This window comes from Acanthochromis polyacanthus, chromosome 12, assembly GCF_021347895.1.
Source record: "Acanthochromis polyacanthus isolate Apoly-LR-REF ecotype Palm Island chromosome 12, KAUST_Apoly_ChrSc, whole genome shotgun sequence".
NCBI lineage: Eukaryota > Metazoa > Chordata > Actinopteri > Pomacentridae > Acanthochromis > Acanthochromis polyacanthus.
Window position 1 is genome coordinate 24,880,608 of NC_067124.1, and position 15,744 is coordinate 24,896,351.

The 15,744-nt window shown below is 42.2% G+C and overlaps 1 protein-coding gene across 6 annotated transcripts in view; it reads left to right on the forward strand.

The window, feature by feature from the left end:
* The first annotated feature begins 285 nt into the window (after positions 1 to 285).
* sema6e (sema domain, transmembrane domain (TM), and cytoplasmic domain, (semaphorin) 6E) overlaps positions 286 to 15,744 on the forward strand; it is a 172,768-nt gene continuing 157,309 nt past the window's right edge. For 4 of the 6 annotated variants that reach the window (XM_051956794.1, XM_051956795.1, XM_051956793.1 and 1 more), the window contains exon 1: positions 286 to 497. The gene's annotated coding sequence lies outside the window, so the exon portion shown is untranslated. The remainder of the gene's footprint in view (positions 498 to 15,744) is intronic. The other 2 variants (XM_051956797.1, XM_051956798.1) reach the window with 1 other exon arrangement.

Below are 15,744 nucleotides of genomic sequence, written 5' to 3' on the forward strand. Positions count from 1 at the left end.
TCACGTTTGTTTAAATGGATCTAACTCCCTCCACCAAGTCAAACTATGTGTGTGTGTTTAAGTCCTCTATCCTGCGCTCTGATTGGCTGGCTGGGTTCACAGGGGCCCTGATGCTGAGGCATTTAACATCTGGGAGAAAAGTGAGCCGTGCTGGGCGGAGCGTAGCACAAAACTCGAGCCGCTAGCCAATCGAAAGGGACTGTACTCTAACGTTGCTCTATGATTGGACAGAACGCCTGCCACACTCAGCCTTGGGGGGCGTGGCCTGAGCGGCTGCCGAAGTGTTGAGATTTCAGTCTGACTGGCTTCAGTCCTGTCACAGCAGTGAGGGGCGCCTTTTCGCTGCGCTGGCCCTCTGGGAATACTAACCGTTCGGCGAAACAACAAACAAAAACTAACAACTCTTTCTGCTACTTTACTGCTTCTTCTCTGCGACAGTATCTCCTCAGAGAGACTACGGCGTTTTTTCACGGTGGAACTGCGAAGGAAACAATAAGGTAAGAAGTGGTTCGTTTGCTAGTTGAAGACTTAAGCGGTGCTGCTGCAGCTGTGCCTACTTTGCTAATTAGGAGTCTGATGCTCGTAAGTTTGCAACAGCAAAAAGATTATTTCAGCATGCGAGGAGCGCTAATAACTTGAAAACAACATTTTCGACACGTTTTACTAGTCTGAACTATTCCTCCACTCCTAAGTTGAATCTCAGCTCCGGAGAAGCCGCTAGTTGTCTGTTTTTTTCCCCCCAGAGTCTCGGTCATTTTCGCTTGGGGAGCGGGCAGCTTGTAAGAGCCGTTGTTGCACTGGTTTTCCCCCCAGTCTTCTGCATGTGTTTCATGAATGTACATTTTCTGTACCTTATTCTATCAGTCCTGCAATACTGAGATCGTGTTCTCACTCCGTTGTTGCAAGGGTCCACAGCAACTTGCAACGAATAAGCAGCTGATAAATTGTCTTTCAGTGGCAGTTTGCCTGAGACACTAATTGAATTTGCGTACCCCGGTTTATTTTCTAACGGAAACGGACCAAACTTGTTTACACGGGACCTGTCTATGCAAGAAAAGGCAGCACATAAAGAAGAATCTGCTCTCTTTTAATAGCTGTTAACATAAATGCATGCATTTGAGACTGTGGAGCAGAAAACCGTAATTGCACGCCTGTTCTGTTTTATTGAAACAACCCATTTCACTCTTTCGCTTTGCATAGATTTTTCCTCCTAAATCATGCTTACTTCATCTGCAGTTTTGTCTAAATGCCAAACTCGGAGGGAAAACGATGAGCTCATTGTTCTAACAGGTTTCTGCTTTTGCACGCAGAGTTTCAGCAGCAGCAGCCTGTGTTGGACTTCAGTGTTGCCTACGATGCACAATGAGATTTGAAACCTGTGTTTTTCTCTGCAAAGATTCCTCGGAGCCGCTGGTGGTTATTTATGTTGAAATAGATGCTAAGAGCTGCTCTTGAGCCATTCTCTGCAGAAATGGGACTATGGTTTGTCTCAGCCTGTTGTGCATTAGCCCTCTCATCTCCCTCAGTGGGTGTTCAGTTTCAGTTGAGGCTAAGAACATTTCAACAATAAATAAATCTCAGCCATGCACAAACAGAGACAGACTACACCAGTAGTTTTTCGATTTTGGCCTGTTGCAAGGTAATATTGTATGTGCCTTCTCGTCTGACTCAGAGGCTGCTGGGTCTTGTTATTTTTCTCAGATCTTTCCCAAGCTTTGCAAAAGTTTCACAGGAGTTTAAAAAATTTATGTTCAGCTTAAAGGTTACATTGCCTCGATTGAACAGCAGAGGCAACATTTACTCATTCAGAATGTGCCTTTTGTTTTGGCTTTGGCTGCTCGGTTAGAAGCATCATGCACTCCCTAGCCCAGCCAGTCAGATGTTTAAGTGGAGACAGTGTGGTCGGATCTTGTGATTTTCTTTGTTTTTTCCGTGTCCATGTTCATCTCTGCCACTGCAGTGATATCACAGGATGGAGGGTGTTGCTAATGGCTTGCGGTTTCAAACCGCAGTTGTACAGTGACTGAGCACTCATGCTGCACAGAGGGCATTGCAATGTGGTTTCAGGTCATTTTGTTTGACATGTAACTTGTGCGTTGACTAAGAGAGGTGCTGTTGCCGTTCAGCACTGGTGGGATGCACCTGCATAGCCAGTCTGATAATTAACCAGCAGGTCTTTTCTGTGCTCTCACTCATACTGTGTATTAATACATACCAATCTACATTCAGCTCTCATTTATGGCGGTCACCCACGCTTACAATTGACTTACTCTTCTTTGTTTTTTCCTCCTCTTTCACACATTACCATTAGGAAAGTCATATTCTGCTGACAAGTGACTTACAGTCATAAATGTGAGAGACCAAAGTACCAGCAGTGCATTCGTTTCCTCGTCACTGCTGAAAATTGCTTGCTCTTCGTCCAGCTCTCATTTTGAGGCGCTGATAGGTCCGTCGCTCAGTTAGCATGGTTAATGGTGCATTTAGCCCAGTGTGTAATTTTATTTCCGATTTCCATTTCATCGCTTGCTTTTAGTTTTGAAATGACAAGAGGCCCCAGTGGAAGGGCCGTGTGTGTGCAGATGGCATCTTCCTAATGGTCCTCAGGGTAATGATGGTTGAAATAGGCTCCTAACCAGGGGCTGAGGACTGTGGCCCTTGGGGGACATTCAGCAAGCCTATTTCCATTTTCATCATCAAGATAAAGTGCTCAATATCTGAACATAGCTATATATAACGCTCATACACACACAGTTAGTGTGCAGTTTGAATTGTCAAAAGAAAAAAGAGCTGAAATTCAGCATGACAGATGAAGATGCTTCACATTAAATTCCCAGGCCAACTTGAAGTTGCCGAATTGTTGCAGTCATGCTCATTTCCCCCCATTTTGAGCTCAGTAGAACTCGAGAGCATTGGATAATGTATTTTGGGCTATTGTTGTGACACCTCAACAGTGGTGATTTGTCTGAAGTGTCTCAGACTTCAAGCACATGTGCAACTGCTGATGTCTAAAGAATGGCTTGGTGCAGCGCTGTGCTTCAGGAAGCAACAGTTAATCTCCGCTCCTCATCCGCGACATATGGGACTTTGTTTGGCCCTGCACCTGAGAGAGGCACTGGTCTGTGGCACCTCATATTTCATTTTGATAATGGCTGGTTACCCCTGGCAACTCTGCAGCCAATGAAAGCCTTTCTTCTTGAAGGGCATGGTGGAGGGGAGAGAGAAGAGGTTGGTTTGCGAGGATGAGAACTCCAAGGCTGCACCCCTCCACCTTGCCGCACCCCCACCCTTTCCTGGCTAGTTGCATTGTGTCCAGTGAAGGGTGTGGGACCCATGGGGAGTGAATTATTACCTGTCAGGCCCACAGGCTCCCTGTCATCCATAATCCAGGGCTGACACAGCACAGGCCGGTCCAGGCTATTTGCTGAGACCACCGGGCCTTGGCCTCCAGGTCTGGCCCCGTTTGGCCACAGCCGGTATGAAATCACATTAACATGTTGTATCAAGCATTACAAATGCACAGGTTAAGAGTAGCAGACAGACCTACCTTGTGCCTTCTGCAGCATGGCAAGTAGATCTTCCATTGCTGTTCTGACTGGACATAGCCTTTTTTTGTCCAGTAGTTTCCACCTGCTTTTCTAACTGAACTGAAACAGCTCCTTTACCGTGCTTAGAAGAAAAGTTTTTGCTCATCTTTTTGCTGATTCAGTGCACTGTATCTCCCAGGTATATTGGTCTGCATGATTTTTGAAGTTCATTTACAGAGTGCCTGTGACTCAGACATAATGTGTACTGCCAATTTATTTGCATCTGCTTCCTTATTATTGTTGCAGCATGCTGGAAGTAAAGGTGAATACAGGCCTGACAACATTTTCTCCCACTGGTCCAATCATCAACTATTAGATTTGCATCCTTGGCAGGCTTGTAATTATTTTTGATTCCAAAAACAGGCGTACAGTCGCATCACTCCTGTGGTCCTGGTGTGGTTAGTGCCAGACTGGAAATTATAGCCAAGCTGATGAGTGTGTAAATTTTGTGAGGAAAACCTTTGGGTTCAGTGAGAGGCTATAGGAAAGAAGAGGGAGAAGAAGAAAAAGATGGCGGGAGGCAGCAGACCACAAACTGGACAAGTGACAGGCCTTGGTTTGTCCACCGAGACTGGCTGTCTTCCTGTGGTTTTGTTGAGCTGTTCTTCAGAAACATTAACCCATTGTCGAACATGAACTCAGGCCATGCTTGCCAACCCGCCATGGCCACAAGCAACGCTACAGTAACACTGGATGACTATCTGGTTTCGCTTCATGAAGCACAGTGGATAGAGTCCAGCAATTAGGGGGTAAAATGTAACCTGTAGCTCAAAGTCAGCAATTTGCTTCTGATTTGTATTTTTAGGAAAGAGAGGGTCTTAAGTCCCGTGAAAGATTGTTTAAGAATTAAAACCTCAGCTGTTTTTTAAGGCTTTTGTTCCCCTTTGTTTCCTCTCTATGTTAAGTCATGCACTGAGGTTTCTCTATTTTCATTGCGATTTTGTTTTTAAGAAGGCTGCAGTCAAGGTAACAATACTTGCACAATGATGGTTTTTGTCTCCGTTACTCCTGTATGGGTTGCCCTTTAAATGAAGGACAGAATACCTATCTTTTATGTAGTGTCATAGACACACACACTCTTTAAATTTGTGTAACAAGGAGGCAGTACGTGCTACCCACAGGGCTGCTTAGAAGCAGCATGCATGACAAAAACAATCTCTTGAAAGGGAAGGAAATGAATCATCCAAAAAATTAATCTGTTAAATTTTTGTGGATATGCCATGTGAAGAAGTGGCTAATGCGACCTCATATGTGCATGGGTTTTCATCGTTTTTGAGGATTATTAGCGATGACTAATCACAAAGATCTTTCAGAACTTCTATTCACTTGCATCATCCACGATCCCCAGAATCCTCTTTTCTTTTAAAAACCATTACACTCTGTAGCATAACTCCCCAAAGATAAAGATAATACAGACGTCCCAACAGACTATCTCTTACCATTATGGAAAGCACAGAAACTCAACCTTACCTCTAATTCCATTTCGATTATTCTCGATTCTGTGTTTAGTGGTAGGAAGCAACTGAAATAAGGAAACGAATGTCTCTGTAAATAGCCTCTGGCCATACATACCAGCTATTGATTTTTGAACTCTTAGTTGGGTGAGGTGGGGGATGACAAAAGTGCATTGGCTTCTTGCTCCAAATGATGTCTTAATCACTTCATAATGTGGGCAGACCTCCTGCTTCATTGATTGGTCAGTCAGGCTGAACATGGAGCAAATTGCCCCCTGACTTCCCAGTCTCCTGTCCAAGTTGCTGGAAGTGGAGAAATTGGACACTGCTGTGAAATCTGACGTTTTCAAAACTGAATATTCATTTTATGAAGATAAGAGCATAGAGATGTACACTGCTTATAAAAGCTGCTCATATCTGGATGGGCTCTGTATTAACTTTCTGAATCCCAAGCAGTTTCTGGGCGTTTTTTGCTGTGGGCTTATTTTTCACTGTAGTGTAACGTCCTGCACCTTTATGGAACTGCAACAATCAGGGTTAGAAGTGAAGAGAACTCAAAAATGATTTAGAGCTGCATAACAAAGTTAGAATGCTGTAATTTTTATTATTATTATTATTTTAAAACAGCTACATTAACTTGATTTATTTTACAAAAAGACAAGAACTTAAATGATGTAAAAATGGCAGCTGGGGTGTGATGCACATGACATCACACCCCAGCTGCCACAGATCACAGATCTGTAACTGAAAAATAATGCTGTGTAGGATGTACAGGAAGACCGTAAAGACAAACGCAGAACGCACAAGCAATTTATTCCATCACTTGAAACACAGCTGTGGTATAGGTTACAACATGAGTGGCTTGCGGCGATGAAAACTATAGGGAGAAATTGCACACTTTAGACGGACGTATATTCATATGCAGCAGGCTGTTACAAAAGCTTTGCTAATACCACTACATACCTGAAAAGCTCCGGGCAGATGGAGTGCAATAATGGAGCCATATCTATCTTACGCAAATCAAGTTTTGCATTTTGATGGTTGCTATATATATATATATATATATATAAAAAGCAGATTTTTATTTGGGGGAAGCCTTGTGTTGGTGGGACAGCATTGAGATAGAAAACAATAAATTAATGATGTGCATTATATTGGTTGGAATCCACCTGTGGTATCAGGATTTGCTTTATTTGGATACAGTCAAAGATGAAATTATTGGCACCCTTGGAGTTTTTCCAGAAAATACACCATTTCTCCCAGAAATTGTTGCAATTACAAATGTCTTTGGTGTACACAAATGTATTTCCTTGATGTGCATTGGAAAAACACAAAAAGCAAAAGGAAAAAGTAACATTACCGTCTGTCTTAGCTCAGGAAAGTCTTGCTGGCCCTCACACACAAAAAAGATGAAATGAAGTAATCATATGGCTGATAACAAAAAGAGTAAATATGTGGAGCATGACCAACCACTCATTTGTACTTATTGCACATATATGAGGAAAATGCTTTGTTTGGGCTAGTACACAACATGTGATCAATGCAGAAATTGTAGCAGTGTGAGTTGGCTGCCATGTCAAAATTGAGATTTTTACCAAAGAAAAAGAGGAAGGAGAGGCCATGATTTTGTTGTGCATTGTTTCATTGATAAATGAAGGAAAAACCTATGGGACTTCTCATCTGGATTCAATTGATTTCTGGGGTGTATCAGTGGCATTTTGATTTCAAATTTCTTTGATTTTGAGCAGTAGCCACTGCATGTTGAATTACTGCATTGTGGACAGAGCTACAGGTCTGGATTAGGGATGTGCGGACTAGTCGTTCAATCGGTTAACCGCCGACTCATTTATTAACCGTTTAGTATTTTACTAGTCGGTTAAACGCTAGTGTGCCGCCGCCTCATATCCATCCTCATTGCTGAGTGCTTGTTGCTGTTTTTTTTTTTTTGTGTGTGTGTGTGTGCTTCATTTCCCAGAGATTGGCTCTCAATCAAGCAGTGTGGGCTGCACCGTAACGTCCTTTTCCTTGGTTTTTCAATTTGTGAAGTTTTTGTTTCTGTTAGTGGAGTTATTTTCTTTGCCTGTTCAGCCACAGTGGCTATCACAGCTTCTACTAACAGCCCAGTTACTCTGCTATTTCCTCCAAACAAACGGCTGTTGTTTCTGGAGGAAATGTAACCATCCATCTTTGTGCCAGAGGTTATTTCCCTGGATAGACCTACCAGACACCCGGGGCCTCTCACCACCTCTCTCTGATTTGGTGTGCACTCTTATAAAGAACTTTTGGTACAGCTGGCGCTTGTCTTGTTTTCAACACATGTAACCGTTACTGACACATGTTGCCTTGAATCATAACATGTATAAATGTCAAAATATCCTTTTTTTATTTTATTTTTTTATAAAGGTACAGTTTGGCCTGACATGTTTGGCTACATATTAGTTAATCATCTTGCATTCGGTGACACAGATTAAAATTTTACTACTGGTTGAATGATGAAACTGAGAGAAAACAAGGTTGATTCAGATGTAATTAAAAAAAAAAACAGCAAGTAAAAAAAAAAAAAAAATCAGGTTGGCTTCATTGGAGTTGGCTGATGATGCCTGAGAATCTGCTGTCAGCCATATCTGTTTTGGCACAGTTCTATTAGACTGTTCATTAGTCAGTTGTTTAAACTCAAGTAAGCTGGACACACTTCCCTGCCAGACTGTTCAAATTTGGTTTAATGTTTAGGAGTCAGCTGCATGCCCAAGCTGCTGCTTTGTGCAGTGTTTAAGATAGGACAACTTTTTTGTGTTGTTTTAATACAGGTAATCTTGTGGAAGTTGTGTGTAGAGAGACTTTTAGTGTCAGTGAATGAGTTGTGACAATCTGCTGAAGTTGAAAATAATAGAACTGTGAGCATTATTATTTTCAATATTCATCTGTCAGTTACTTTTTGATTCATTGTTTAGTCTAGGAAATGTCAAAAAATTATGACAAAACCTGATAGGACTGTCATTTTCAAAGCACAAATGGGGAAAAAAAAGTACCTAATGCCACCTTCTCACTTGTGATAAAAGCTGCCAGTCTGTGTCTTATGTGATAGTAAGCTCAATGTATTTGTGTTCTGGACAGCTGGTCTAACATAGCAGGGAATTTAAAAGTGTCACTCTTGACTTTTTATTGCCATTTTTTCAGAATGATCTATAGATTTGTACAGTAATCAACAAAGAATATAAGGGTTATTCGGCCCTAAATCAAGCTGTAGTCAAAATAATCAATGTACAGTTTACAGTAGAAATAGAAAAGCAAGCAAATCCACACATTTAAGAGGTTTAGCCGTGATAATCCTTGATTATTTGACTAACTGCATGAAATCTGCTACAAATTTCCTGCACTGACCTGAATGCTTGTAAGGAAATGTGCAAAATGTTGATATTGGAAAAGTAATCCCCAATGCTGCTGAGACTGTAGAGCAGACCTGCAGAACACAACGGGAGTGATGCAAAGCAATGTAGGTTAAGGGTTTTTGGTAGTCTGGGAATACCCAGACTGCCTGTGCACTCATTGTCATTTCGTTTACTAGGCAGTCTGGCGACCTGGGGTTGAATTTGTCCCTGAGTCAGGGATCCAATCACAGGACGGGGAGGGACAGTTAGACGATGACGCACACTAAGCGACTACGCGCAATGCATGATGGGTTGTTTGAGAAGAAGCATTACCTTTGTTGTCGTGTTTCCGAAGGAACAAGCTAGTGGACTCGGTGGGTTTGGGCAGGTCTTTTTCAAAGTCCTCGGTGTCTTGGACGGGGTGGGTTCACGTTGTCTTTTCGATACGCTGCTTAACCGGACGTTCTCTTCCCATTGCCTGAATAAAGGAAAGTCTTTTTCAAGCCGACCGAGTGTGGAGGTGCAGCGCTGGCAGCATCTGTTTGACTGCTCCGGCTCCGGGGTGACTATCAGGTCCATCATCGCTAACCTATCTGATATGGTCGGCGTTGTTTTTGACACAAACATATCTGTGGAGTGTGCATAAACACGGGGTCCACTTTCCCTCATGTTTACTTTACATAAACGGCAAGAATCGTCCGGCGACATGGCGAAAGAAGCAAACACATGAGCAAACACAGCAATGATTCTTTTTCGTGGTGCTGCCGTCGCTCTGCATTTACGTCAGCGGCTAGCAGTGACACGATTGGCTGTGAGCTTCAACTGCCCCAGACTGACTGACATATGCAGCGCCCAATCAACGGCTGTGGAAAATTTTAAACTGCTCCACCCCTACAAGAAAATGAATAGCAGGTACCCAGCCTGTATCTCACTTGAGATTCAGGCTGGTGGTAGCCAGCCTAGGTTTTTGGCCTTTTTGAGCGAAACTGAGGGATTGAATATCTATTGAATATCTGACTTTTTTGCAGAGGGGGTTCTTTTGATTATCTGCTGCACAAAAATTGTCTGACTTGTCACATCTTGGCTCAAGCAATTAGGTTGACTGCATGAGGGAAAGGGGACTGCTGCTTAGTTACTATAGAAGTAATTCTGAGTTATGATCATGTCTCATTGTTGCTTATTGCAGTTTTTCGAAATGAGAATTTTTATGATCCTGAGACGTGAAATGAAGCAGGAAATTAAAAACCTAAGATAAGCTTTTTTCCTGTTCTATTCATCCAAAACTGCTGCCTTCACACAGAAAGGTCCCATCACATCCCATTCCTGCTCTCCACACACTCAGGTGACAGGTATTCACATTTAATTTATTTAAGTGTTCACAGATTTTTATTTTTTTTGGAGCTCTATCGTAAATCTCTTAAAAATGAAATCTGCTCTCCTCCCAGTACTACAATGTGACATGTGTACTTTCAGTGAGCATCCTAACTGCATCTAATTTCCAAACTTTCCAAAAATAGCTGAGCCATTTGACCTTGCTCCTTGAAAAGTTGGCCAAGTCCCCTTGCACCTCCTGCTCTGTTCACACTGTGAATGGACAGCAAAGTTAAATTCTGCAAGCCCTAATTTTAGGTGAAAGGTTCATTGATGGTTCACAAAACTCAGATTGGATTCCAAACTCTCCTTCTTCCTCAGGCTCTTTATCCAATTTCTTATGCATGCACCCTGTGCTTTGCAGATAGGAATTGTGGCTGATTTTTCTGCAAACAACACTCTGCATACCCTTGTGCTTAAATCTTGACTGTGTTAAATATAGAACCTGCAGTGCTTTTTCTTCTAAAATTCAACTGTGAATTGCCGTGCATGTACGAAGTGTATTACCTGTGTGAACATTCGGGGGTGGATTTTGGCAGTTATGAATCTTAACTTAAGCTCTCACGCTATTATTTGTGTATATTTTAGTGGCCACCATATGTGCAGTGAATATTGTGTGCGATAAGTCTGCTCGCCTACACTTAGCTTGGACATTTTCATCCATTTCTCAGAACTCCAGGCTTGTTTCCACCAAACTGAGGCTATTTTTAAACTAGTCTTTTGAGGAGGGGGGCACTGGGGTCTATCAGGGGGTTTCAGTTCGTGTCATATGAATCCACACTGGGCAGTGGTCCAGGGTGAGCAAAACAGACCTCCTCCTCCCCTCCAGTGCCCTGAACTGGTGTGTGTGTGTGTGTGTCAGTTTATTAACCATGTGCTGACTCACCCTTGCAGCTGTGTCTGTCTGTGTGAGTGGGAGAAGGGAAGCATAGTTGTGGTCTGGGGGGGGGGGGGGGGGAGTGATTCTTCATCGATGCCTCAAGTCTCTTGAATGATTTAGCACTGATGCAAAAGAATAATTCAAAGTAATAATTTAGTAGATATGACTTTAAAAATGTTAATTTACAATAAGGACTTTTGATATTAAACTAATTTTATGTAAACTTTATCATTTCATTTCGATTATTATTCAAATTAATTACCAGAACAAAGAAAATGAAATGTATATCATAAGGTCTGTGAGAGCAAGATTACATTGTTACGTCACTTGTTTTTCCTCACCAAAAGACCAAAATACCACGTGTTTAATTTGCCGTGGTAAATGAGAAAAGCTGTGAATCCACACACTCGACAACCTGAATCACCGTAACTTGAATAATACATGGCTAATGAATGATTCTCCATTAATTGATAAATCATTCAAGCAGTACGTTACCACATGTAAAACACCCTGAAGCATGTTGTAAACAAACTGTTACCTCAACCTGGCAGTTCTTCTGTTGTAAAAATCTGTGTAGAAATAAATTAGACACTTCTCATGACAATTATGGATATTTAGATTATCCTTAATGTGGTCAGTGGGAAAGTCTATGGAAATGAAAGACAAAGCTTGTGTTACCACCAGAAAGCATGTGTAAGTTTGTATATTTGGCTCTTTTGTTCGTTAATATGTTTCTGGATCTGATAGATCAATATAAGCACTTTTGAATCGTGTTGAAAGTATATCTGCTGGTGATGAAAAGGGTAAAAAAAAAAAATTGGATTGGAGTCAAACTGTAATGCTCTAAACATGAGAACAATCTTGGAGTAGTCACTGATGATTTTTTTTTTTTTGGCGTAGCTGTGCGTATGCGCCCCTGCAGTGATGTGGATGGCTGCTTTAGGCTGAAAAAACATGTTCATTAATTTACTCTGAGGCTGTAAACTTATTTCCACCAAGAGAGACACACACAAACATAACAAAACACCTCCCACTCAGTCACACAAGCCACTTCCATTTTCCAGCAAATGAATCCCTGTTTGATCTCTCTTCATTGCCTCCATCGTCTCTCCCTGAGGGGCAGTTTCTGGTGACTGACGGCGTGAAAGCCATCTGAGGGTAAACAAAGCACCCACCAACCAATCCACACTATTGCTTTGTTGTCAGTCACATCTCAATGACATTCGACTGGGTGAAAGGAATGAGGGGGCAGCAAACATAGTCTGCCTTTCTTAGGCCATGTCTGATGCTGACGCTACCCCCACACACTCCTCCAAGCAAAATGCAAACAGTCAACGTTAATTTTGACTGTAGCTACAGGTACCGGAATGATAAAATATCAGGAAGTCCAGTTTAAAGACTTGGAAGCAAAAATAGCACGTGTTTATAATGTTCTGTGGCAGGATTGTACAACTTTACACAGTTATGACTGGTCTGTAGTAAAATAGCCACAATGCTATAAACTATGAAGCATTCACCTGGCATGGACCTATGCATGTACTGTATTCATTAGACCAATACTGTGGTTGCTCATAGGTGTGAGTGATCAGACAATCCTATACCATGGGCGATCGTAATTTGGCATATGATCTGCTTTTTAGAGAAATTGTACAGATCATGTCATTAAAGGATTTATGGAAGTACACCACTGTGAGTATAGCTGGTGCTTATCAGCTATACTGGGCCATTCCCATCCCGTGTTTCCCACCTGCCAACTTGCTGTTGTGGTGGTCCGAGATGGTGAAATTAAAGTCCGCCAATGGAACGAGCTGCTCACTGAAGAGTCAGCTGAATGGCACCAGAGAACAGCAACTTGGTCAGTCTATAGGTTTGGAAACGCAAGTAGGTTTGCGCAGAAGCTGGTTAGTATAGAATGAATTTTCTAAAGAAGCATAGAGGTATCAGAGATATGAGTGATTTCTTCCAATCTTAACTTTTTGATAAAAATCACAACCAAAAAAGGTAATCATGTGATTGCATGGTTTCAGACTAAATTATGCATAAGAGTTTACTAAACAAATGCTAATTGCCACATCTGTTGTGTTGCCAGCCATAAAAATGTCATGACAGTTACCTTTATTTGACAGGTTAAGTGTAGAGGCAGACAGGAAAGTAGTTGAGAAGAATGGGGGGGAAGACCTGCAGCTGTGAGTTGGAATCAAACCCGGGTCGCTACGTCAGGTACTGTAGCCCCTGTTTATGGGTCGCCTGCTCAACCTTTTCATCTCTTAAGATTTTGCAGCCTGATTAAGTCGACCAAAGAAACAATGTATTTGTTGCCATTTGTGTTGGTCTGTCAACAGAATTATGTCAGAACAACATGGCCATAAAACTTGGAGAGGTGAAGCATAGGTAATGCGAGAAGGCTTTAGATTTCGGTGCTAATCTGATGCACAGTGGACACTTGGCAGAATGCTCTGAGAATGCCCTTCTAGTTCATTTATGGCTTCTCCCCTGTGTAAGGCAGCTGAAGCCTGGTGTCCAGCTGGTCTGAAAAGCATATATGTGTTTATCTTTTGTTTTTGTTATATGATTTTAGTCATTTAGACCGTGTGTGAGTTAGCCTTGGGGCAGCCCTACTAAAAACAGTGTGTTCTAAGAGGTTTCTCTGTTTCTGTCAAAAGCTTGCCAGATGTAACTTTTTTTGCTGGATGGTCAGTCATGTTTTAAAAATGCAAATGGGTTTGCTTTTGGATTTTCAATCTCTAACAAGTCAAGCCATGGACAGCTGTTTGAAAACCTTTGCAAACCAGATCTACATGAGTGAAGTGTGTTGATGCAAATACTTAAAACCATCGATCACACAGTCATTCAGTCACTCATTTGAATTTAAATATCGGCATAAAAGGCATGACAGAAATCTGTGAAATATGTTGTCAGAATTCGGTGGTCAATAGTTATGCTCTCTAACCTGATTTCCAATTATTAATGTTATCATTCAAATTATTATTGACTTATGGTCTCTCGCTTAATCACAAAGTCGATTATAGCTAGCATTACAAACAGCCTGCACATTAACCCTTTAAGCTGCAGTCAATTCCAGCCATTTTCAGAACAAAAAATCGCTAATATTCTATTTTATTTTTTTTTTAAAATGACGAAAAATACAGGGAATATTGGACGCGCATCGCGAGGTGCATTTCCTTGAAAACGACCGATTCGTGGATTTTTATACCGACTTCAGGACATATTTTGGACAAAATATTTTACTGGCTTGTGTTGTCTGGATGTAAAAGGTTGGATTATGGCCGTTTTTTGTGGAATCTTTTTTTCTGTGTGTAATAATGAACCCGGAAATGTGAGTCGCGCTGTGTGCGTTGAAGCCGTGTATAGAGAACGGATGGATGGATATTCGTTTTTGTCGGACAAATGTGTTTTTCTCACCCGCTGTGGTAATCGCATCAGAAAGTGGTTTATACCGGCGGATTCATGAGAATCTAAGCTTTCCATCGGCGTATAGTGTTTGCAGCCGTCGGACATTCTTGAAATTCCTATGCAAATTAGTAAGTGTACCGCCGGCGGGACACTGAAGCGCAAAGGGTTAAAGAATGATCTAATACTGATAGTCAAACAAATTTCAAATCTGTACTTAGAAGTGATTCAATGTGAGGACATTTGGGAGAAAATGGTGCAAAAGATGCAGAATCCAATCTAATCTCTTTTGCAAGTTTCATTGACAGTGTGCTGGAAATCATGAGATTCTTAGCAAGTACCAGCACCCCCACCATGATCTGGTGCACATCCCACTGCGTTCTCTACTTCAGTGTTTGCTGTTCGTCAGTCAAAAGCTCCTCTGATGTGAAAATTAAATGTGTAAAAGAAGAGAAAGACTGACTGGTCTCTGCCCAACATGTGCGGAGGCACAGGTCAGTTACTGCATCGAGACGGTCTATTCACCAGGAAGATCTTTTTAATTAGGCTACGTTCTTTTAATTAACCAGCCAGCATAATGTCTGTGTCCATTTGTCACCTCTGCTTTGCTCAGGTGGGGCTGGGTGAAAATACCCTCTTTTGTCTCCTCGCAGTTCCAGAGGTCCCTGCTTCCTATTATACATCCTCGTTCACTGAAATGTACTTTTTTTCTTTTTCTCTTTTAGATTAGCATGATAATACCCCATGGAGGGGAGAGAAAGTGGTAAAGAGCTATTGCAGGGCTGCTCATCAGACTCACTGTGTGCAAGACCATGGTTATTATCATACTGAATGCACCATCAGTTAAACTAACAGCCTGAATTCCGACATTTATCTCCAATATCATAGACTGACTGTCAATTGCAGAGGGAGCACAATGGCAAATTACAGGTTATGTCTTGCTCCTTGGAGCCTGGATCTTTCCCAAGTGTAATTATGCTATGCTAATCCCCCCCCCCCCCCAAAAAAATAAAAAATAAAAATGCACTTCCCATGACAGAAAGAAGGTTTCCCAATTGTTGGGGTATGAAGTGAAATATAAGGGAATGTGCTGATTTACACACTGGGGTTGCCCACGAAACTTGAGTGCATCCTTTGTTCCCCCTTTTCTGTGGGGCACGTAGGGAAAGGCTCAGCTGGAGCTTGTAGCTGTGTTTCCAGAGACGGGGTCACATGCAGGTCAGGCCACCTTGAACTCCTCAGCTGGATTTATTGTGTTGGAGGTGGACAGGGTCAGACCACGCTCCTCCCCTCAACACGAGGACTTTGTTAGTGTCGGACACGGAGCAGACACTGGCAGCACAGACAAATCCCTGTCATGCTCTCTGAGTAGAACCCTGCAGGGGTCAGAGGTCCCATGTTAAGGGGGGCATTGCTGTGGCATGACCTGAATACTGATTGATTTCCTCAAGTGGGTATCAAGGGAGGGGGGTCCTGTCTGGTGATAGTAGGGAGGGGTCAGCCCTCTTAGCCTTACCCCATGCGGTGATATGGAGTGAGGGAATGCAATACAAAGGAAGAGGAAAGACACTCTGAGTCACAACATGCCTGACTCCTATGCCCAACGGTGTACCTCAGTGGGTGTGTGTTTTCACTTTCCCTGAAACAAGACACCAGACCACATGTTTCCCTTTAAT